Source organism: Meleagris gallopavo, chromosome 8 (assembly GCF_000146605.3).
Source record: "Meleagris gallopavo isolate NT-WF06-2002-E0010 breed Aviagen turkey brand Nicholas breeding stock chromosome 8, Turkey_5.1, whole genome shotgun sequence".
Taxonomy (NCBI): domain Eukaryota; kingdom Metazoa; phylum Chordata; class Aves; order Galliformes; family Phasianidae; genus Meleagris; species Meleagris gallopavo.
The window spans coordinates 26,615,663-26,639,255 of NC_015018.2; positions in this window are offsets into that span (position 1 = coordinate 26,615,663).

A 23,593-nucleotide genomic window follows, 5' to 3' on the forward strand; every position below is an offset into this window, starting at 1 on the left:
AAAAAAAAAAGCAACCAAAATATGAAACCTTCTTTCTCACCCCTTCGACCCCCGTCAACACTGCTCATTTGGATCAGGTGTTTTTGAAGTTTGCACATGGCAGTCTCATTTGCATTTAATGTCCTTCAGATTACTTCCTTTTTGTTGTGCTAAACACCTCTCTCAGTTGAGTCTAATTTGATGAGGTCATGCTGTGACTCCTGACCCCCTGGGTTCTAAATGAAACCATCTGACAAAAAAGTGAGTAGAGTGACTCTTTTGCCTATTCGTGGACATTTGATATTTACAGATGTGCTGCAAGTTTTACAAACGACTCTTTTGCCAGGCGAACGTTTGACTGGAGAGGTGGAAAGAAGTGAATTCCTAGAAAGAGTAAAATAGTCCAAGAATAAACAGGTCACAGTAATCCAGTCTCCACAACACTGTAATTCTATGACCAGCTAAAATAAAAATAAGTTAGAAGTAAGTATGGCCCATTATCTAAGTCAAGGGAATCCTACATCCTAGTAAAGTTTTTCCACTCCAATAATGACTTAATATCTTAAAGTTTTCTACAACTGCCTGTGAATGGATGCACCTGTGTGGCTTGACATGAAGACCACAGGGCTGTCTGAAGGCTCATCATGCACAGAGAAAGCCTCCACCTGCTTTTGTACCCATAAGGGAAGGCTGAAGAAATGAGTATTTATCTCCAGTTGCCTGCAGCTGTGTTATGCAGGAGGTCAGCCTGGATGGTCTTGCAGTCCTCATCTGGCCTTAAAAGCCTGGATCTGTTACTACAGCTTTGAAATGCTTTCAACTGCTGATCACTTCATTCCAAGCTAATTTTATGTAGAGTCACTGGAATACTAATGCATATGGTCCAAAAAAATGCTAAAATGTTATTCTGGACTTCTCTGGCCCTGAAAAAGAGCCAAGTTTTACAAGAATATTATGGTATAAAACTGGAAAAGGAAATCAATAAGCTCAGAAATTTCTTCAGAATATTTTTTCAGCATTTCTGTGCTCATCACCCATTACTCTGCAAGGCTGGAATTGAGATCATTCTTAAATAGTATTTGGGTTTCAGCCAAAATTCACTGAAACTGTCAGAGAGACCTCATCAGACGAAACCATATATCTCTTTTTGTTTGGAATACTTCCTGTGCCAACTCTTCCTCCTTCCACATACAAAGATAATTTTCCCTATGAATTGTACTGCTAATTGTTCAGCTGCCTGTGGTATTGCATGCCCTCCACAGCAACACTATTTCAGAATTATCTGACTGTAGTAAATCATCTTGAGATATACTGTAATTAAGTAGGAATATGCAAAGCTTCAGCCAGATTATCTTTGAAATGCATCAAAGTACATTATATTATAAAAATATTAGGAAAATCTGTAGGTCATATATTCACTAAACTCCTCTACCTTATATGAAAATGAGTCATTTTCCATCATACCCTGAGGGTGAGGAAGCTGTCAGATGAAGAAATAAAAGACACTGCTAGTTAAGAAGAGCAGACCATGCCAAATTACTAATTAAAATTTAGATATGTTTTTGTGTGGAGAGCAGGTGCATGTGCTAAAAGCTTTTCCAAAACTGGACTAACTTTTATCTCGCTTATTTTGAAATGCTTTTTTACAGACCTGAGTAAGAGCCACAAAGACAACGTATTAGTGAAGCAAATTCTTAGATGTACACATGTTAAAAATGAAACCCTGAGAACTGTATCTTAACTTACAGAAGCATGTTTTCAATTAATTGAAAAGCATTTTTGAAGAGTTTTGTTGATCAAATTGGGATAATATTATTCAGGAGCAAGATACGGATATGTAATTATATTTAGTTACATCTTTACACAGCTTTAATTCTTGCAGTTTCAAGACCCTGTATCTTTTCTGTTGTCCACTAAATTATCTGTACAGGTTATAATGGGACAGAAGAAAGTTTCCATTGCTGTTTTCAAGATTATGGTCCTATGAAACTTTACGTACCTGAATCTAAGCTGTTTTTTAATGTATCAGTTGGATGGAGTAGTAGTTTAAATCGTTCTTCATAAGTAAATGTATGAGATTTTGGAATATTTTGATGCATCCATTTCTATTCAAATCCACAAAATTATTTGGAAATTCATTACTCCCGCTGCCTTCAGCAGGAATCATGGAACCAATCACAGGAGGAACTGTAGCAGGTCGTTGTCAGAGAGAACTACCAAAACCCAAACTCTGCAAAAGGACAACAGATTCTGAAGGACTCACCAGCTTCAGTGCCCATCCTTTGGGTGTCCACAGCTGCACGGCCCAAACTGACAAATGGAGTTTAATGAGCATATTGGGAAGGTGAGATTTTACAAGGAAAAAAAAAAAAGAGAGAGAAGCATGCGCACATATGGATAAGGGATGACATTTTAATTTCATTGTTTCGACTTAAAGATGCAGGAATCTAAACTTGCATCTGAGCACATTCTGGAATTACATATAAAATGCATATTCATCAGGATTATGGCAAATTTGGGCCTAAAGAAAGATTGGGATTTTCCTCGTATTTTGTCTGCTGCAAAAGAGGTGGGCCAGAAGCACATGCGTGCCTGCTAGCAAGTGAAAGCTTGCTGAGACCTAAAACATCGGGGGCTTTTTCCAGAATGATTTATCCTTATATTACTTGAAGATTACTTGTGTAATCCTGTTTGTAAAGCTGAATGAAATTGCAACGTGCTTCCTACAAACATCCATCTGAATATTTAAATGATTATATTTTTTTACTATGTTCACATCTCTTTGGTGTTTACTTTTCCAAGAAATTCCTCCAAATGAATTGACAGACCCAGAGATAACTCTTTCAGAAAAGATACTGGAATATGATTCTTTGTCTGAGTTTTTATAATTATTATTCATATTAAGAAGTATTCAGAAATGCCAATCAGGCTATGAGCCCTATCATGGCAGATCAAATTTAAATGACAAGAGTTGTACCAGCAACCTGATCCCATGTATTACACTGTCAATTATAAGCATGGCTCTTCCCCATGGAGACAGAAATCAGCTGCTTCTGTAACACTCTCAGTTCATAAAACATAAGACAGTAACGATTTCAAGTGAAAGGACAACATGCAATATTAATCTTCCATTTACTCTTAAAGTTTAAATAATTTAATTAACTAGAAAGCAATGTCACTTTATGTGGTCTCAGTAGGTCTTCTGCGAGGATCCCCTTGAACTGAGTGGAAATATCCAGGTTTTCAAGGCAACAGTGGATTTGAGGAATTATGTTGCCAGCGTACTATGCCACTGTGGAAAAAAAGAAATTAGCCAGTGGAGAGCTGGGGAAATTAATACAACCTGTGCAAATCAAGTGGACAAAATCTGACATCATTTTCTTGAAGTCAAGCTCTCCCACTTAAATTGGAACAACTCTAGTGTAGGGCTCCATGAAAGAAAGCACTCTTCTCCATACCTCCTACTCTGGAAGGTGGCTGCCTGGCAAAGCAAATAAAACCAGGTCATATGACATGCATTTTCCTTAATAAAAAATTTCAAATAAAGATAAAGTATCAAACAGCAAAGTTGGAATCCTGAGGAGAATAAGTTTGGAAGCCATATCCATTTCAAAAATCCACCTTAAAATTCCATGCTAGGAATAATAAAATAAGACCATATGGATTTGGATTGACCTATCATAGCATGCTATTCCAAAGGGCTGAATCTGGCTTCTCGGCTGTTATCTGCCTTTAGCAACCATTTGATTGTACTGAAGTCAAATATACTAGGCTTGCTTCTTCACTTCTTTGACCTGGTAATCTTGGAGTGTCCCACATGCAGTAATTTCATCTAGGATATTTACTAGGAAGCAACGCCTGGCAGAGCAGGAGCCCCTCACCCCAGAGGCAGCCCCTACTCCACCTTTCCTCCCTGCACCATGGACCCAAGGCACTGCAGACACCTCTGAGACCTCATGGAGAGGCAAGAAGGCGGCTCCATAGCACTCTCATTTCTGTGCCACCCAGACTCGGGTCAGGGATCGTCCCTCGGTGAAGGCCCCAAGTGCCACCCGAGGCCACAGCAGGGCTTCCTGCTCAGGATCCATCCCCAACGCTGGGCTGAAACAGCCCAGTTTTGTCAACCCTCAGGACACACTGCAATGCAGATTTGTTTTTGCAAACTAAGAAAAACTGGGAGAACTCTGGCAGGAGATCACAAAGACTGGAAATTTCTGATCATCTGCTAGGTTACGATTTATGTTAATGATTGGGCAAAGGAAGGAAGGGAACGGCAGAGCAGGCTGTGCGTACAGCAAGGAAGGGAAAGACTGTGGGAAGGAGTGCTCGGTGTAGGAAAGGAGCCTTCCTTGGTTATAAACAAGCGACAGGAAGGGGCAGGTGAGTGCATGGCAGATCCATCAGACAAAATCCTCTCTCTGCGCTAAGCACAGGAAGCAATCATCGTTTCTCCGTGTAAATAATAGCCAGAGCTGCAACAGAGCCTGCCAAGAGAATTGAGCCCTGCAGAGATGCCCTATGCAAAATATGTTCCTTCCAGCTCTGCTCAGGGGACCAGGCTTTGGCTGCAAGACACAAGCAAAAGTTCAAATTCAGTGACAATGAAAGTGATATGAAAGGAAAGCACCTCTTTTCCTCTGTTTTGGTGTGTACTTCTTTCTGAAACTGTTGCTTATTTCACTATATGCTGAGTTCACATGCACTGTAAATTTCAAGATTGAGACACAAATAAGAGTCTCAGATTCACACACGTACTTTTCATACTCGCTACATGACTTCAGCAGCAGCTTCTTTTCTCACTCACTGATGTCTAGGAGATGGTGGAAGGAGTGGGAAGGAAAGGCAGGAGCAAACGACAGGGAAAGACCCAAGCACTGAAACACCACAGCCCAAGTCCTCCAGGGATCAGCAGCACCATTTCCATTTGTCAGCTGATGATTAGCACTTCAGCTATATATGCTAGCACAGATTCAGGAGAAACTCTGAGTGAGAGTTCACAGTCACACTGATCTTCCTAATGAATTGCCTGTGAGCATCCTGAGCCAACCAAGGGAAAATGCTGCCTTCCAGGCATGCTGGAACATTGCAGACAGGTTAGACCTGGGCCACTTCACCTTAAACTTCAGTTTGTTTAGAAGTCTCTTCAATTTGGTACTTTGCAGTAAAAACAAAGCTTCTACATCACATGTACTGAGGGTTTGTCTCTGCTTGAGCTAGCAGTACCTTCAGTCTAGATTTCCTGTTTGTGATCCTCAAACCTCCCACAAAGCCCAGACTCACTGGATCAAACACAGACAGATGACCAAGGACATCCTTAACACTCCTACTCCTCTATTTCTCTACTATTTCACTATTCTATTATATATTTTCTCTATTCTCTATTTCACCATTCTCCAAAGAGACATCTCAGTTTCTGTGCAGCTATGTGCCCTCTGCACCTACAGGTTCCTTCCACCAGCTCCAGCTCTGTGTCAGAGGCACGACACCTCCGGACTGGGATACCACTGAGAAGGGCCTGGAAGGGTATAGAAGCTCAGTGGGAACTAAACGGTATCTCCAAAGTGACCTATGAATAGGGGATGCTGCCCATTCCTGCGCCACGTCAGCAGCAGATATTGCAGCAGAGGTAACCTTCCACTTAGTAAACCCTAAGGCTTTACCTTAGTTTGAATGCCCTTTTCTAAAAACACCACAAAAAAATCAAAAAGAAAACTTACATCCAAGAATCTTAAGGACTTTCTGCACATTAATTAACCCTGCATCACCCAGAGTGAGGCAGGGAAGTGTGGCTAAACCAATTACATGGAAGATGAAGAAGAAGAACCAGAGGTTAAATGTCTTGCAGATGTGGGGAGTGCAACCCAAGCTTTCTGGCTCTCAGTCTCAGATTGGCTTCCCGGGAGAACTGGAAGTGAAACTTTCCCTGTAGAGCTGTTGCTGTATAAAATCAGCTTGGCAGCGTGTGACAGGCATAATCCTTTTCCCATATGTTTTATTTTCTATAAATAGAAAAACATCTCATTAGCATTCGGTAACTTCGTAAGATAAGGAGAACGAACAAACAGACAAACAAATATCCAAATCATTTCCAGAGAATTGCTTAAAAATCCCATGCAGCACAGGAGGGCAGAACTGGATTTAGCCCTCTTGCTTCTGATTTTCCATCACCTGCATTACCAGGAAAGTATTTCTCCAATCTGCAAGGAGTTGTTGAGCCCATCACAGCACCCTGCACTGCTGTTAGCGAAACAAGCCATATGATGCACCCACAGTATTTCAGTTTGGATTTTATCACAGAAACTGTATAGTCCCAACCTGGGTCTTTGGCAGCCCACAGCCATAAGGCTAAGAGATGAAATGTTTTTTTTTTTGTGTGTTTGTGACATTCATGCCCCATGCCAGAACCCTCCCTCTATCCCTATGAAACCACAGTGGATTGTTACCACCATTATGGCAGCGTTACAGATTTGTAGGCACCTCCCATATTTCTGAAGATACAGTGCTGCTGGGATTGTTCTGAACAGTTTATCATGGTATAGCCTTGCAAATTAGGGGATGATATAGTCTGTCCTTGACTTTAAACATGTAACGTGCATGCTCTCAATTATTTTAGTCCCAATTAAAATAATCTTTCATACAATTAGACTAGAAAGAAAGAGACTCTGTTTTGTATTTGATAATTGGCTGAAGGTTTCATAAAAACAATAAAGCATGCAAAAACTGCCACAATAAATTGGACGTGAAACCATTTTGCCCAGAACCCTTCCATAAGTAGATAGAAAGAAACATTTTAAAGCATCGTGAAGATAAGCCTGCATTGGAGGGAACAGGAAAACAGCAATTTAGTTTGATCCAGACATTTGAATTTTCAAAAATAGTTGGCTTTTTTTTCCAATTCATAATGAAAAAACTTCGGAATAAAGAAAGCAGAAAAATTTTCTAATGAATAGGCACGTAAGGTGGGAGAGACTACCCGGGGTGAATTGGGAGCTACACCATTGTAGCTGCAGATCAGTCGCTGTCTTCCCATCTTTGGCTCAAAAAATCTTCCCCGAAACACATGCAAAAACATATGCATTTCAGGTATCACAGAATGGTATTTATTTCCCCCCAGCCACCAATTCTTTTTTATGGCCGTTTTTGAAAATTCATGGAACGTTTTAAGACCTCTTCCTTCTTCCTCCAATTAACATTTTTATTTAAATGTGAGAAAAAATATCATCGTTCATTATATTATACAGGTTGTAAAAACACCACCAAATCTGCGCCTCCCTTTAGAAAATATTGATTTGAGATCATCTTCTTTTTGTCTTCTTTTTCCTCTCAAAAATAAATCACCTCATTCTGCATCACGCAGAAACTCACTATGACTCCAACTACTGGAGCTTCCAGACTCTAAAGCACTTCCACACCTGCTGCAGAAACAGTCTACCTCCGGACACGGGTGAGCCAACAAGAACCATCAGGGCTTGAATGAAACCTGAGGGTGTATGCACACAGTGACACAGTCCTTTCTCATAAAAATTTCGGGGCATTTATAGGATTTTCAAGAGTACGAGTTACTAAAAATTCTTGTTTTCATTCTAATGCATTAGTGATTCATTCCATCAGTGATTAAAAATAACAGGCTGAGGACAGGGGATAAACATGCCAAGGTTCTTCTTTTTTTTTTTTTTTTTCCTTCTGTAAGAACTCCATCAAAATCATAGGGAAAGAAAAAAATTCTAGCACACTGTCATACCAAAATTATGTGAATGCCTAACTCCAGGAGGATAATTACAGTACAACACAACCTGAAATCTTTTTCATCTGTCTGTTAGGATCTTTTTCCCATAGCAACGTTTTGCCAGAGGCCAGCACACGGCTTTAAAAAACAAGCACTTTTTCTTCAAAGAGGATATCCATGATTACTGTATGATCTCAAGAACAACTGTAGAAGCTCTAGGTAAGATTTATCTTTGTCACTTGCCACGAGCACGCAGCCCTGGTTTTGCAGCCGTCCTGCTCTGTGCCTGCATACCCATCACCAGCTCCAGGTGCAGCTTTTGGGAGGGCTCTGACACTGGGTTGGGATTTGTGGCTGCAGCATTCATAGTCTCATCCACGGGCCCCTGGGGGCTCTCTCTCCCTCTATTCTTTCCTTTCTCCATCCTTTAAGGTTTTAGAAATGATTTCTGTTACTAGTGCTTTCATCCCATGTTTATGGGTCTCTCTGGTTAAGAGCTTTCTTAGGGGAATTGGATCTTAGGAGTCTATTTCATAAGGCACATGCAGCCATGCACGTATTATTCGCCTCTGGTCTAGAGCTATGGTTAGTTTGAGCAGTGAATCTCAGCATCTTAGAAGATAGGCAGAAAAAAGGTAGGAAAGTATGTCAGAGAGGAAGGTATGAGCTGAAGCGCACACAAGCATCTTAAAATATCACAGTATTCTCCATGGAAGCCAATACACAAACTGTGCTCAGAACATCATCAGAATATTTTCCAGAAATGGTAAGATAATTAAGTATAAATGGAATCTCTTGGAAACAGCTAAGTATTCAATGGCTTGGTTTCAATATCTCTATTGAGATGCACAATTATGATTTTTATTAATTGTTTCCACAATGGAAAATTCCACCATCAGCTAAGCCCCCAGAAATTTAGCTCTCACACAGAAACATTTCCATACTTGAAATGAGTTTTCTGAGGGAAAAATCTTTATTTTGGGTAGCAAATAAATCACGATTAATCTTTAAAAAAAATTATTTTAAAAGTGAAACAAAACAGGGGACTCTCAAGGCTTGTTCTTAACTAACTGTATTGCTGGTGGAACATCTTTCAACAGATCTCAAATTTTCTATTGCAACATTTTCAGAGTAAATCAGTTTTTCTCCTTCACATAATGCTGTCCTTCCCTCTTTTGTTTTATCAAGTTCAATCCATCAGCAGTCTCCGAGTGTAGATTGTAACCAAGAGAGGGTTGTTTGTATGAAATTACAAACTCCGGCTCATATTATGTGTTTGACTCGTGCCTAAACTTGCCCAAGATAAGCTTATTAAATAACATTCCAGACAGCAGCTCTGCCCAAGGGAGACACTTGTCACTCCCTTGGAGGACTACCAGTGGGACGCAGGTTTGCCACCCTATGCTACACCCTCAGCTGCCTCCTGTGGAAAATGGTCTCTGAGTATCAGAAATGCTGAGCAGGTGAACGAGATCAGAGGCTGCTACCGGAGCAGGTGATGAGGAGTCAGCATAAGCTACCAGCAGTTGGCTTCACTCCTTCTTTCCTTTCTGGAGTGCAGGTGGGGTAAATTCATTAATTTAGGATTCTCAGGGCCTGCTCAGTGTAGGAAGCAGCATCTACCAGGATGTTTCCATGTTTGCTAACATGATTGCTACCATGTTTAATACTTGAATGATTTCAAGCCATCCTTTAGTTAGAAGGGTCATATGCTAAGCTTGCTACACACACACACATTAAATTAATCGTCTTACTGTCCTATCAAACCAGAATAAAGTAGAAGACCAGATCATGGGGGTGGATGTCCCACCTCTGGAGGTGTTTATATCCAGGTTGGATGGAGCCCACAGCAACTAGATCTGGTAAGTAGCAACCAGCCCACATAAATGGAGTTGAAACTAGATCTTTAATGCTCCTTCCAACCCAAGCCATTCAACGATCAGGCAGAGCCTTGGAAAAGCACGTGTAAATGACTGATGTGAGTTTGGCTGATCTTAGAGGTCACATCTTGTGTGGACCCAGAGTGCCTGAGACCTAAACCTAGAAATAGCCACTATAATGAAGCCAGAAATGGGAGCACCTGTTGGACTGAACTGTGCATTTATGACATTTAATAGCAATTAACCTGCACTTAGGACGAGCAGTCCAAGGGTGAGTCCCCAGCGTGACTGGCCCCATGCACATGTGCCACAATGTGTCCCTGCCCAGCAGAAGATGCAGTGGAAGAATCACTGGCTCTGCAGAATACAAAGCTCGGGCAAAACTCAGCACTTCAAAGGGAACTTTGACTTTGATGGAGAGTGGGAAGGGGCTGCTGGAGAGGGACCTGTGCTGCAGAACAAGCCAGCATGTGCTTCACATTTCAAAAATGATATGCAGAAAACGACTTCACAGATGAAAAAGGAATTGGAGGGGGGGGGGAGGGGGAGGAGAAAAGAGGAAAAAAAAAAGCAGCCTGCAGCCTACAAAGATCCTGGGCATCTCAGTTCTTTTTAAGGTAGCATTTTGGAACCCCATAGACACTATGACATTGCAGCCTGAAAACTGCCATGTTCACAATTAAAGATATATATACACTTTTTATCCTATTAGGAACGTATTTTGCAACACGTCTCCTGGGATGTGAAAGCATACAATTAAAAGTATCCAATATGATCTTTACCAAATGCAAATTTTATTAATTTGTTCTTTAGAAAATAGCCTTTAAACATTACAAAATATGCTCCACTGGCTTTCTTTTTCCCTCTTTCACTGTTTTCTTGGACTTTCGAGGCAGATTTTTGTCGAATAGATCACACAGGATTATATGGTTATAGCTTGCTTTCATATATATCAAAAAGAAAATCAAAAATATGACCTCATATGTTAATAAATCAATTTTGGAATGCTGTTTTACACATATGCTCAAAACATGACCTCTTCCAAGTTCTCTTGGAGCAGAAATTTGGAGTTTAAATTTCAGGCACTTTAGCTTTAAGGATACTGGGAATAACTTTATCTGGTAAATATTAAGTAAAACAATTTTTCATTCAAGTTTCACTTTACCTTCAGTGCTTTATTAAAGCTCACTCAAGAACACCATTTAAGCTACACATGAATAAGCCTTAACCTTACATTTCTTCTAAAACTAAAACCAGTTTTATAGTCTGTACTTCACTGCTTTTGAGTCATGAAGGAGTAAAGCAGAAGCAGTTTGAGTTTTGTATATGCTCTTTTGCACTCTCAGAGGCAATTCAGTGCTGAAGAATTTCCATTTCATAAAACAAAACAATGCCAGTGACTCATTTGTAATGAGGACTTGCATAATTGCTTTTTTGGGAGTTTGACAAGAAAAAATGTGCAGCAGCCAATCCACCACACAACTTTTAAAACAGTTTAACAAAAGATACAAAAGGACATTTAGTTCTATTTTAGTTTTAATCCTCTACTAAATTTCCTCCTGGGTTTAATGTAAAAGTGCTAGCTTTGTTGCTGCGTACCTGAAGGAGATGAAATAGCATTCGAAAACATTTGATATCAAAGTACAAACCCAACAAAATATCATTCACCTTTTTTTCTATAGCCCCTTCACAGCTTCCACAGCCATGAGATTAGAGTGTGCCAGCATTTCTCCTTAGTGTTCCTCTCTGTGAGCCTGAGTTCTCCTGATCAGGAGAATTGAGGCGGAGACTCAAAGCCAGATGCAGGATGGAGGCACGGGTTGCTGCTGGGCTTGGTCATGCCAAGGCACTGAAGCTCAGTTTTGGATCCATTTGAGATGAAAGGAGTTCAGAATCTGAGGTCCTCGTCCTAGAACTTATAGATCACCAAAGTTTCCAGATGTACGCTGCATACACTCGTGCTGAGACCTGCACCACTTACACAACCTATTGGTTATAGGGTTGTACCTTCCCCACTCTGTATCTGCACTCCTCAGAAAAGGCTGAACCTGGCAAGAGGTATCCCCACAGCTGGGGACATGCCAGCACAGCAAGGTGACACCCTCTTGGGAAATCACTGAATGGCTTAGGTTGGAAGGGACCCTAAAGATCATCAAAGGTCATCAGGAAGGGCTCAGCAAACAGGGAGCAGAAGTTTAACAAAGCTGATCACTCTTAACCCCCTAGCCAAGTCAGTGTTTCTCTACCTTTCCTGCTTTAAAAGTAATCCCCAAGCAATCAACACAGCTGTTATAGTTAGCATTCAGCAGAATTATTCCTTCTGGTAGAGCCGCACCAGCTTGCATCAACTCAGAGTCCTGCTCCTCTATCTCATCACACCCAACATCAGCACGCAGCCCAATCATATAGTGACAAAACACCTTCCTTGACATGAATTGCTCAGTACCTGGCAGGATACGTGTCTCAGCACTCACAAACCCTCCTGCCCTTAGAGCTGGGTGCCTGGGAAATTAAAATGAGCGTGAGCATATTGCCATCAGGATACTTGTGAGAAGTGGAGAGCTCGGTTCTGTGTATTTCAGAGAAAACAGCACTATTAAGGACACAAATGTGATGCTTGGTTTGGACGTTTTCCCATGTGGATGAAAGGAATCACTCCTCATGCAACACTGAAAGAAACTGATTAGATTTACACAGGCAAGTATCAGCTTGTGATTAGCATTTAGGTGAGGATGAAGCTATGTGCTACAGGAAATATTGGTGAGCATGTTTGCTGTTTACTTTCATTACCCTAATGTGCTCTGCATTAAGCTGGGGAAGACAGAATCAGTTATTTGGGAGATTTTTAAGCACATGTAAATTTATTAGTCCTTCCTGACAGAAGAACCAAACGTACTGCACGTTCATAACACGGTATTTGAGATGCACTGCTATAAAATGCCTCCCAAGCAGTTCCAAGAAAAGGATCAGACTGTTGCTGTTCTGCTCCAGACAGGTAGGAAAAGCTTTGAAGAACCAGTTTTTCCAAGGAAAATTCCACCTCACAATAACATTTGCTTTAAGTAGTAATGTTGCCTTTGATGAAAAGTTCAATCGCAAAAGTGCATGGGGGGGGGGGGTTGGTATATACATTCCTGCACAGGAATATGCACACACAGGTATGTATGTTTTGCAACTGGTTTGGGATAAAACAAATCCGAGGTTTTGTATTTTTCATTTATCAAGGAAATCTGTTACCAAAAAGCTTCACTTCTGGCAACAGCTGTGTTGAGTCCCATAGGGATATTTACCTTCACGTAACCTCAGTGTAATTCATGTCTTCATTACAGCTAATGGGGAGATAGACTCGCTAGTCTCTACCTCAAGAATAACAAATTTTAAAAAGCAGGGGAAAAAAAAAAAGACAAAAAAAAAAAAACAACCAACCAGAAACAGCCAAGATCGTTGTATAAAAGCTCAGAAATCCTTTCATGCACTGTCTAGGCTTGGAATATAGAAGGAAATCTCTGCCAAAAAGCAAAGGATGTTGAAACAGAATCATGCAATGTGTTAATGCCGCAGGGCATTGGAAGTAAGATGCCAGGGACTTCAATCAGAAATTGAATGATCTTTGTGATATAGCAAAGAGGATGGAATAACATCAGAGAACTGTGCACACAATGGAAAGAAACAGCATAATCATTTGTCATCACTCCAAGCAAACAAGTGCTGGCAATGACGTTTTCTGCACCAACCAATTCATGTCATAGTTTGAGGCTCAAATACCTTTCGATAGCAGATCCCACCAGCAACATCCCCCAGTGGCAAGGAAATTTGCAGAAATATCCACCTCATCTGACACTTCAAAGGACTTGTGCTCTGGTCCTCAGACAGTTAAGTGCGGATACGCTAAGGTGGCTATGAAATCAGATTAACTTAAAGAGCTTGTATAATTCACAGCCTATTAAGTTAACCCAGTTTCAAAACTGGTTCCACTTTGCATGAGAATGGACATCTGTGCCCTTCAAAATCCTCTACTATTTTTCATTTTTTATTGAGTATTCTTCCTTCCTTCATACTTGTGCTGATCTCTAGCTGTGTTTTATAAAGACTCAGCTGAGGCTGGTCAGATATTAAAGCTGGCAGTGGCCCATTATACGTGAATATATAATTACATTGAAATCTTACAGAAAGAAAAGGTGTCAAAATGTCTTGCAGATGGACAGAACTTTGATTGGAAGCATTCACTTTAATGCAGGTGAGCCATTCAGTTGCCAGTATTGATCATCTTTGTGCATATTTTAACAACAAAGTGAACCAGTTCCCTAGTATCTAAAGGCATCACATAACATCCAGCTCTTCTGTATAAGGCTATACATATATACACTCAAAAAAAAAAACTAACTGTAGGCCCCCCATTTCTTAACATCTTGCATTTAATTTAACGTTCAGCCTTTATTTGCATAAAAATAAAGGGATAAATTTCGGATACTGCATAGTAGAAACCTTACCTAGAAATACAAGGAGTATTAAGATCCAGGGATTTACTCGGGGATGAACATTAAGCAAAGAGCAGTACTTTTGTGCTGAAATGCAGTCAACACATTCACTTAGATGGTGAAACCAACGTTTAATAGAAGATATTGGCTAGCCTGTATAGCTTCATATTTCCACTTTCAGTACAGTGTAATGCAGTCTAATTTGTGTGTCTTATCATGGAAGTTTCCATAGGCACAGTAATTTAAAAGGGATTATATATAAAGTCCCTCTAAAAGCAAATATTAAATAAAAAAAAGGCACCCACTTTTCATATTTTCACTGTTGAAATACTTCAAAAACATTTCTTGAAGAAGCTTCCCTGCTTCTGCAGTGGTGTGGTTGTCCAGAGAGAAGAAAGTTTATGCCAAATCTGTTGAAGATGGGTGTCTTCTCTCTGGTATTTATACTTGTTTTCAAGGAAGTGACATGAATTCATCTTACTAAAAGGCTCTACACCTTAGCTCTGAGTAAATCAGTAGCATTCCACCACTTACAGTAGTAGCTGAGGACAATCCACTGGTTTTAGAGGAAAAGCTTGGTTTTGTTCTGCGTTCATCCATATTCCTGAAACAGAGAGCATTCCTTCCCCGCTACATTTTTTTCATCTCTGTTTCTGGGCATCACAATCTTGTCATTTCTTTCTCATGGATTTTCCAAATACACCATGCCCCCAATTTCCCTTGCCGGAAGGCACATGTTGTGGATGTGTAGGGAAGTGGAATTGAGCTGTCTGCAACAGTATAGCTAAAGGTCTACAGGCGTTTTTGATGAGAATGAATGACACGAAGATTTTTCATGTAATATACATGCACGGATACAGCACTTCAGTGACCCACTATCCAATTTCTCTTCACAGACATATTTTTCCCATTCTTCTAATAAGCACGGTTCATGAATGAATTCCAGTTGATTGCAATGCTCTGAACGAAGCAAATGGAACGAAAATGCTGGCAAGCACATTTTCACCAAGATTTGCATAAGTTTTCATTCAGGATTACAGGCTTCATCCTGCACAGATGAAGAACATTTAACATTTTCTTTGACTTTATCAGCAGTTGAAACCTAAGTAGGATGGTTAAAAGATCGCCCTAGGAAGCCAAAGCTCCACTATTTTTAAAAAAAGGGAAGTCACCCATCTGTAAATATGTTTCTTTATGAATGTTGTCTGCTGCTTATAGAAGGAGGTACATCCTACACGATCAAACTGAGATTCTTAGATGCTTTGTTACTGGGTACCAATGAGATGCTTCTGCCAAAGGTACATTTCTTGATGATCTGTGAATATAGATAGGCTAGACACAACTCAGGTTGCAAGAAGGTCTGAAGAGAGATTGGAAGTACCATTATTCTGTAGAATTATGCAGGCATAATGTGACTAGCTACTTTGAATGCTCTCAAGCAGTGCATGGGAAAAAGATCATTTTGTTATGGAGATATCTGCCCATGCTTCCACAATGAAGAGGGGTGAATAGCTAAAATGACGCTGATGAAGCATAACTGGTGTTCACTTCAGTACATTCATTATCACTGAAAATGCACCTTGGGATCAGTTGCTCTACTCTCAACTTCAATTTTTGGAAAGGCATAAAAAGAAATCACTATGTATAATCACAAGATAAAAAGCTAGACACATCCACACAAACAACTTCACTACCAGATGTTACATTTGGGTAGCATTCAATATTTAACTATAGCTTTTAATACTTTCTCCAGGCAATTAATACTGCCTATCTCAAGACTATCACAATCTGCCAATGCTTTTTACCTAGAAACAATCAAGCAATTTATATCAATTTATTGCAATTTATTTAATTGACCTTTACTGTGTACTGAACTATTGTAACTGATAGTAATGTACCAACATGTCGTGACATCAGCTTCATTGAGCTCAATGAATCCATTAATTACATTGAATAGATTCCTTGTAAAATGAATGGAATGTTTATTATTAGGAGAAAACAAGTCTAAAGTACTCGATAACATTAGTCACATAAAAATAATGTGGAAATTTAGACTTTCAAAAAAGAACAGTGAATCATCCATGAACTTGGCACTGCATCAAGCATACACTATTCATCTTCACTCTAAGGGCCCTTCATGACCTATCCACACTCCACCTATTATTTTTTTCATATGTTATCAACATGTCAACTCCCTCTGCTGATCAGGCAGCGATTCCTGCCATCATCACCCTTTTGTTATGTTTACCAGGGAGCACCTTTGCCCTTTCTCCCATGCCAGCCTTCACGCATGGAAGAAGCTCCCATAAATACCAGCAAACCCAGATCATTGTTCTCTCTCAAATGCCTCCAAAAACACCTCCTTTCTTCTGATAGCAATAGGAAAACACCTGATAGTAAGTGCAGTGACTTTTTTTATTCTAATTACTCTTACCTAATTATTTCCTTGTGTTTCCCTGTCTATCTGGTAAGATACTTTTTGTCTTAGACTACAAGCATCTAAGGGCAGAAACTGAATCTTTGTTCTGTATTTGCACAGTGCAGAGCATAATGGGTTTCTGTCTATAACTAGGGCTTCTTTACCATTACTGCAGTATTAATGATAGCTTCTGAACACAGCTGTATGTTTTTATTTGCTTTATATGAAACTTAGTGACAACACCCAACCATATGGACCTAATCAATTTGCAATTTAAAGATGAATCACCTTAAAATTCTAATTATTTTTTTCTTACAAATAGTCTAATTAATAGGCAGCAGCCACCTACCAACCAGCCTAAAATTTGTCCAAATCTTTTTTGAGGGGAAAAATTTAACATGAGCAGAGGTACTAAGGACTCTCATCCATCCTTCCAATCACATCTTTGTGACCTAATTTTGCAGAATGCATGGTTGGTGAGCTGGACTGTTTCAACGGCAGAAGACATTATTGCCCCATCATTCAAGGAAAGGTGTTTAAGTCTGGGGTTTGGTTTGCATTGTTTTACTTTCATTACATATGCCCATCATGGGAGGAAACTAATTTGTTACTAGTGTAGTAAAAAGTTTTCTTTGACCAGTATTAGTATTACTTGGTTTTCATTTAAATGCTTTTGGTTCTATCTAAACCATATTTTCAGACATTTTTTTCCCCCCACAGCCTTAATCTCAAGTAATAACTTAAGAAAAGCAGCAGAATTTAATATAAACCATTACTGGTAAGACAGGTAATAATAATAACAGTAAAAATTGATTTCCCCACCACCACCACAGTTATTCGTCATTCTCAAATGCCTGGGGGAAAAAAGGTGAACTTTCTGCATGTCTGAATGTCATGAAATTCAGGCAGTTTCAGATCAAGAGAGAATGAATTCCAAAGCTGTGAATCTGTTCTTTCCATTATGGTCCTAAAAGAAATACAAGACCTTCCACAGCATGTAGGGAAATAAAAATATCTCATGGATATAGAGTTTACTGTGGTTAAATCCAAGACACTTGATATTTCTATTGCATGGGTTACAGTATAGTGTGTGGCACGGTTGATGTCAGATAAATATTTATTATTGTATATAATAAGAAAGACTCCAGAAGTAATCTGTGGCAACTTGTAAAAAAAAGTAAAAAATGAAATCAAATCAAACGTAGTTTAAAAAAAGATCATCCCTCATTCTGAAGTTACTTTTCATCGCTTCTCTCATGACCTTGTGAGCTGAGGCAGCTTATAGAACACATACATACCTACACCCAGATGTATGTGATGGAAAAGAAGGAATAGTGGTACCTCTCTTAAAAGTCAATAACAAACACACCATTGACTAAATAGGCACATAAGGGTAGCCCCAGAATAAATGAAACAGCTGTATGCATTGTGTCAAGGAAGGGCACCGACAGTTTGACTGTTGGCTGATGTTTCTAATAAGACCTTGAAGTGACACAGGCACACAGGTACCCCACAAAAATCACTTTTTGGAAAAAAAAAAAAAGTAAAACAAAAGCCAAGCAGGTAGATGAGAACTCTCTAAAGCATTGAGATACAAGTCTCAGTGCTTGTTTATGCTTTTCTTTTGCTGCATTTGCTTGGTGGGGTGCATAGACCTCCCAGACGGAAATATCAGTTGGCAAAACGAAATCCCACCACTACAAACTTTCAGCTTCTCCTGGTACAAGAGCAGCCAAACCCAAACCTGTAGCAGCCAATATCACCATGGTTCGTGCCCAGAGACAAGCTCTCCTTGAAGATTTCAACTCCATTCTCCTCAGGCTTTCAGCTTTACTTCATCATAGAAAAAAATATAGAACAAAGTTACTTCACCAACCACATCGCCTTTTATCCACTTGCTGAGGGTTTTGCAGACCCTCTAATGCAACACCTGGCACAAAATATCTCAAGTACTCAAGCTTTCAGCATCACTCTCCTAATAACTATACCCAGCCACCAGCATTGCACTGCTTGTAGATTTTAAAGACTTGGCAACCTCCACAACCAAGTGAACAGTGCTAGAAATCAAATGACCCACCTAGCTCCACCTGGGATGGTTTAACTAATTGCATCTGAGAGCAGGGTCTGTGTTGTCCTTCACATGACACAACATCCAAAAAGATCTTTCCCAAACATCACATTTTTGCTGAAGGTGACCTAAGGGAAAAGGAAGCAGTGCTGGACAACCATCAGGCTCTGAATTCCTGAAGAGACTTGGGGAGTGCAGAGCTTTGGTGCTGGGTGAATTTCACCTCCTAGCTGACCGACAGTGGTAAAGGGAGGAAGAGGTGAGAGAGCAGGAACACCTGGATTCACTTCTTTCTCCTGCCTGACTTATTCTTTCTGTGCCTTTCCTCCCCACCTGCAAATTTATTGTTTCAGAACCTTTTCCCCCATCCTCATCTGGAGATAACAGTGCTTTCCCACTTCATTGAAATACTAAATACATAGGAAATGATGAGGTTCTCAGATGATGCTTGAGCACTAAGATATAGAAAACACATAAGACAGACTGATTACATGTCTATTACTACATCTACTTTTCACGTAATCAGGCATGGAACTGCTGGAGTCCTTAACAAACCTCTCCTCTTGAATGCAGCCTGAAGTCACAGCACTCACCAAGGCTTCTTCTCCCTTTCTGTAAATCCCTAGACACTTCAGCCATCTTTTAAAATTAGCTGCACTTTTGGGCAGCATGCTATGAGATTTTGGTAGGTTACATTACCAATCAGGACTATGGGACACTAAATCAACATCTTGGCAGTATGATTTAACCAGCTAAGGGTTTGGTTTTTTCCTGCTTTGGCAGGTTTAAAGGAAACACCACCATGCAGAAATTAATGAAGACCTTTTTCAAGCTCTACCAACAATCTTCACAGATTAGGAATACTTCCACAAAATCACAGAATCACCTAAGTTGGAAAAGACCTTCAAGACCACCAATTCCAACCATCATTATGGAACAGACTGTACAATTAACAAATGTACAGTTAGAAGAGTAGAGTGATTAGGATGGTATTTTACAGGTTTATAGTTAGATAATCGTGGCAGAAAGAGACAATCAAAAATGAAGTGCTCACCCACATCCTAGGCTCACAGTAGAAAACTCCAACAGAAGGAATCTCCAGAAAGAAAACCTTCCCTAATGGCAGTCAGCCCTTAAATGGGGGTCTAAAAGAGGAGCAGCCAGACTCCACCCCTTCCGGTCACACAGCTGAATTGCTTTCACCTGTGCTCCCAGGGCTAATTCAGTCCTTGCCTCAGGTGATCAATCAGTGATTCAGGCCGTGACTCAACAGTTCCCATAAACAGACTTTCATGAACTGTCTCATACAACATTAAGCAGAGATAAACAGTTTTGAGTATTTGCTCACCTATGAAAAATTCTGCAGACAGTAGATGGGGCTCCTCTTGGCTTTAAACAGAGACCACGAATGACATGGACTAGCTCAATCATTTCAAAAAAACAGCAACATCTTGCAGAGTTATCCTTTCCAAAAGAGAGGGGTGAACTAAAGACTCCAAGCATGAGGCTCGCACCAATCCCCCATCATGATTTTGCTGCAGGTATCCATTCCTTGCAACACTGAGCCTAATCCTGCTCCATTAAATTTAAAGGAAGAAATTTCCTGTCACCTGCTTCCTAAGAGTAGCATAGTTGACATGACCATGTTGAAATGATGTTTCAAAATACCTGTTGTATTTCAAAAAGATTGTCTTTTTTTTTTTTTGTAATTGCCAGCAATTAAACACATTTATCAGATTGTAGTCTCTCTCCATCATTCAGAGAGATAATTAAAGGTTTAGTCATTGCATGCTGGGCTGTTTTTATGTTTCATGTACTGTGGTGAATCTCTGAGAATCAGGCTGATTCTGCTCTTGCAGTGTTGCGACACCAGCTGTCTTCCAGTGGGGCACCATATGCTCTGATGTCTCTTATTTAAACCAATGGCAATTTCAAAACCAGTTTCACCAATGGTACCTGTTGGGGCACAGACTTCCTGTGCCACAGCTCCTGCACCATCCCCTGCCCCTCTGCAAGGTGGACATCCATAGGGTTGCAGTGCACTCTCCCAAATGCTGGGAGGTCATCAACAACTCAAGTTCAAGGGACAAGCAAGAAGCTATAGGAAAAAAAAAAAAGAAAACAAACGAACAAACAAAAATCAAAATCAGGTATTCCACCAGCTCAGAAAATTCAGGTATTTATCCAAGTGCCACAGATTTTAGTGACTAAATCACAATGTTTGCGTGCACTTAAACTCTGTGTCTGGAATTTTATTCCTTCCAATTCTGAAAGTAAAAACTGGGCTTTTTTTGTTTTACATTAAATAAAAGATCATCAAACATTTCTTTCATAAAACAGTGTCACATATCTGAGAGCTATTGTCCCCATTAGGGCTGCAGTACATGAGCTCTGTGCCCAGAGAAGGTTGTCTCTGGTTGCTGCTCAGCCAGGGTTGTCAAACCAAAATTGCAGGGACAGGAAAAACCCAAAGCACTTCAGGTTTCACTGTTTACTTGCGATTCTACACTGCACAAGCTGACTTCAAAGGCAAGGCACCCATTCAGGTATCACAATTGCAATTGCTGAAGCTGTTTACTCTGAAAAGTTTGTACTATAGTGGTGGTAGGTGATATATGAAAATAAAATATTTACTCAGTTGTGGGTTTCACTCCTCAGCTTGGGAAGCAGGTTTGCCTAAAAAGAGTCTGCGAGCTTTTTACTGTCTGAATAGAGTGTCATTATAAGTAAGGAAAATATACGTGAATCTGTTGCTTATATGAAATTATTCAGCCCTGCATAAGAGATATCCCACTGACACTCCCCAACGGTGATGTGGTCATGATGTAAGCAAGCAGAGAGATCATAAAATAATTGTATGGGACAGATGGGAGTCATTATAAATAATTTATTTTGCCATTGTTTGGGATATCTATATTAAACTGACAACTGAGAAAACTGGGCCATGGGTTTGCAGTAAATGCATATGAATGTCAGTGATAAACTTGCTGCAAAGATTGGTGTCACAGAAAATAACAATGCATAACCTTCACGTGTGGGTTTAGTGCAGCCACAGCTTCACATCTACCCTGTTTTTCTGACCTGATTCTGTTTAAAGCATTCCTGCCATGCTAGTGTAGTATATTAAAGAGTCCATTGCTCAGGACATGTAAAAGAAAATAATTCTTATCTTATAAAAATGGTGAGCACATTTTAAAAAGAAATAAAATGATTTTGTGCATGTTGTAATTTCATACTCTTGTAGCCTTTAAAATCAGTTTACAAACAATAAAAAGTGATTGTACCCTTAACTGAAAATAAAGATCACGTCAATAATACACCTAGCTGTAATTTTTATGTGAAATATATTGTTCATAGTGATCATTTTCTTCAGTGCTTAAAAAGTCATACGTTCATTCTAGCATTAACTTCTCCAAGAACACCTTCAATGATATTGCACTTCTTTTCTGCTAAAATATTGGCTTTCGAGAGCAGGTATTAAAATGGTTCATATTTTCCAGACTACTCATCATCCAACCAAGCATATCCAGAGCACTTCCCTGTAATATTTTCTTCCTTGACTACTAATTCCAGACAGTTTTCCACTTTTATGTGAACAAACTAAAGGTTTCTCTGGATTCACACCGACCTGCAATTGTGTGTTCTTTATTAAGCAGGTATGTTAATGTAGGTGTTTTTGAGATAGAAATGCTTAATTTTTACCTCAAAACTCCATAAACTCATACCTGGATTTGGGTTTATTCCCTATGGTCATCTTCCAAACACAGTTCAAAGTACTCTCCATCTATCAAAAACATCATTAAAATAGAATCTTTTCACTGATCCAACGAGGAGGGTATGCATCTGCTGCCACCACAGGAACCATTTAGCAGCTGCAATAAGGAGTGTTTCTTCTTCAGTACAAATTTGGGTTAAACATTCTCTCAGTGGCCACTTCTGATAACATATGTCTTTTCAGCATGACAAAGAACTTTCTCCATACTCAGATACAAAGGGGAATTCTAAAATCAGTCTCTAGTATATTGCCAATACAGCATTTTTACAATTGATGAGGAAAATTGTTAGAACTCAATCTAGCCACAGTAGCCACAGTATTTCTCCAGCAATACAGTTAGTTCTTATTGCTCAAACCTAGTTCTTTAGCCATGTGCTAGGCAGTTACACCGGTCTTCTAAAACAATCAGTACACCCTTTAACAGCATTGTCATCTGTGTCTTCTTTCTCCAGCTTTCAATTTCATGGTCTCATCAATTAGGTCAGCCTCTAACCTGGAATTATCACATTGGATCATCTGCACGTACCTTCCAAAGACATAAAGACTGCACAAAACATTCCTCGAGAGGCTGACATTTACCTCCTTCTTTTTTCTTCTGTCTTTTCTTAAATACCTCTAACAGTTGCCTTATCTCACCTCAGCACTCTTCCAGTTCTAGGTTCCTTTTTTATCTTTCTTCCATCTTTTTTTTCTGTGATGCTGTTTCATTACTCTTGCTTATGTTTCTCTTCATTTCTCTTACCTCTTATTAGGAAAGAAAAGCTGACCATCAAAACATCCCCTAATATCAATAGTCTCATCAATAGCTCTCTCATCAATAGCCAATTTTTTTTTCATCTTAAATTTTGGCTTACATGTTTCTATGTATCTTCAGCCTTTTCACAGTTATCTGCAAATTTAATGCCGTTCAGAGACCTCTTTTTTTAAAACCTTCTTCACCATGCCTTGGTTGAATAGTCAACTGAATTCCATCACTGTATCCTGTGTCACCTCTGCTCCTGAGATCTATTTTCTTTAATTCTTCTTTGACCAGTCCCATAAAATGACACTTGACATAGAACTTGGTTATCATAGCCATAGCCACCCATAGGTACTATGATGTCACCCAGTTTGTGTATTCACTCTTTAACCTGAATTCACCTTCATTCTGTTCTTTGTAACCATCATATCAGTTCTTCTAGGATAGCTTTTAAGGAAAAGAACTTTTCTCTCTCTACTTCACAAGTTTCTCCAGATGTTTTCCTATTTCACTATTTAGTTCTTTGGGT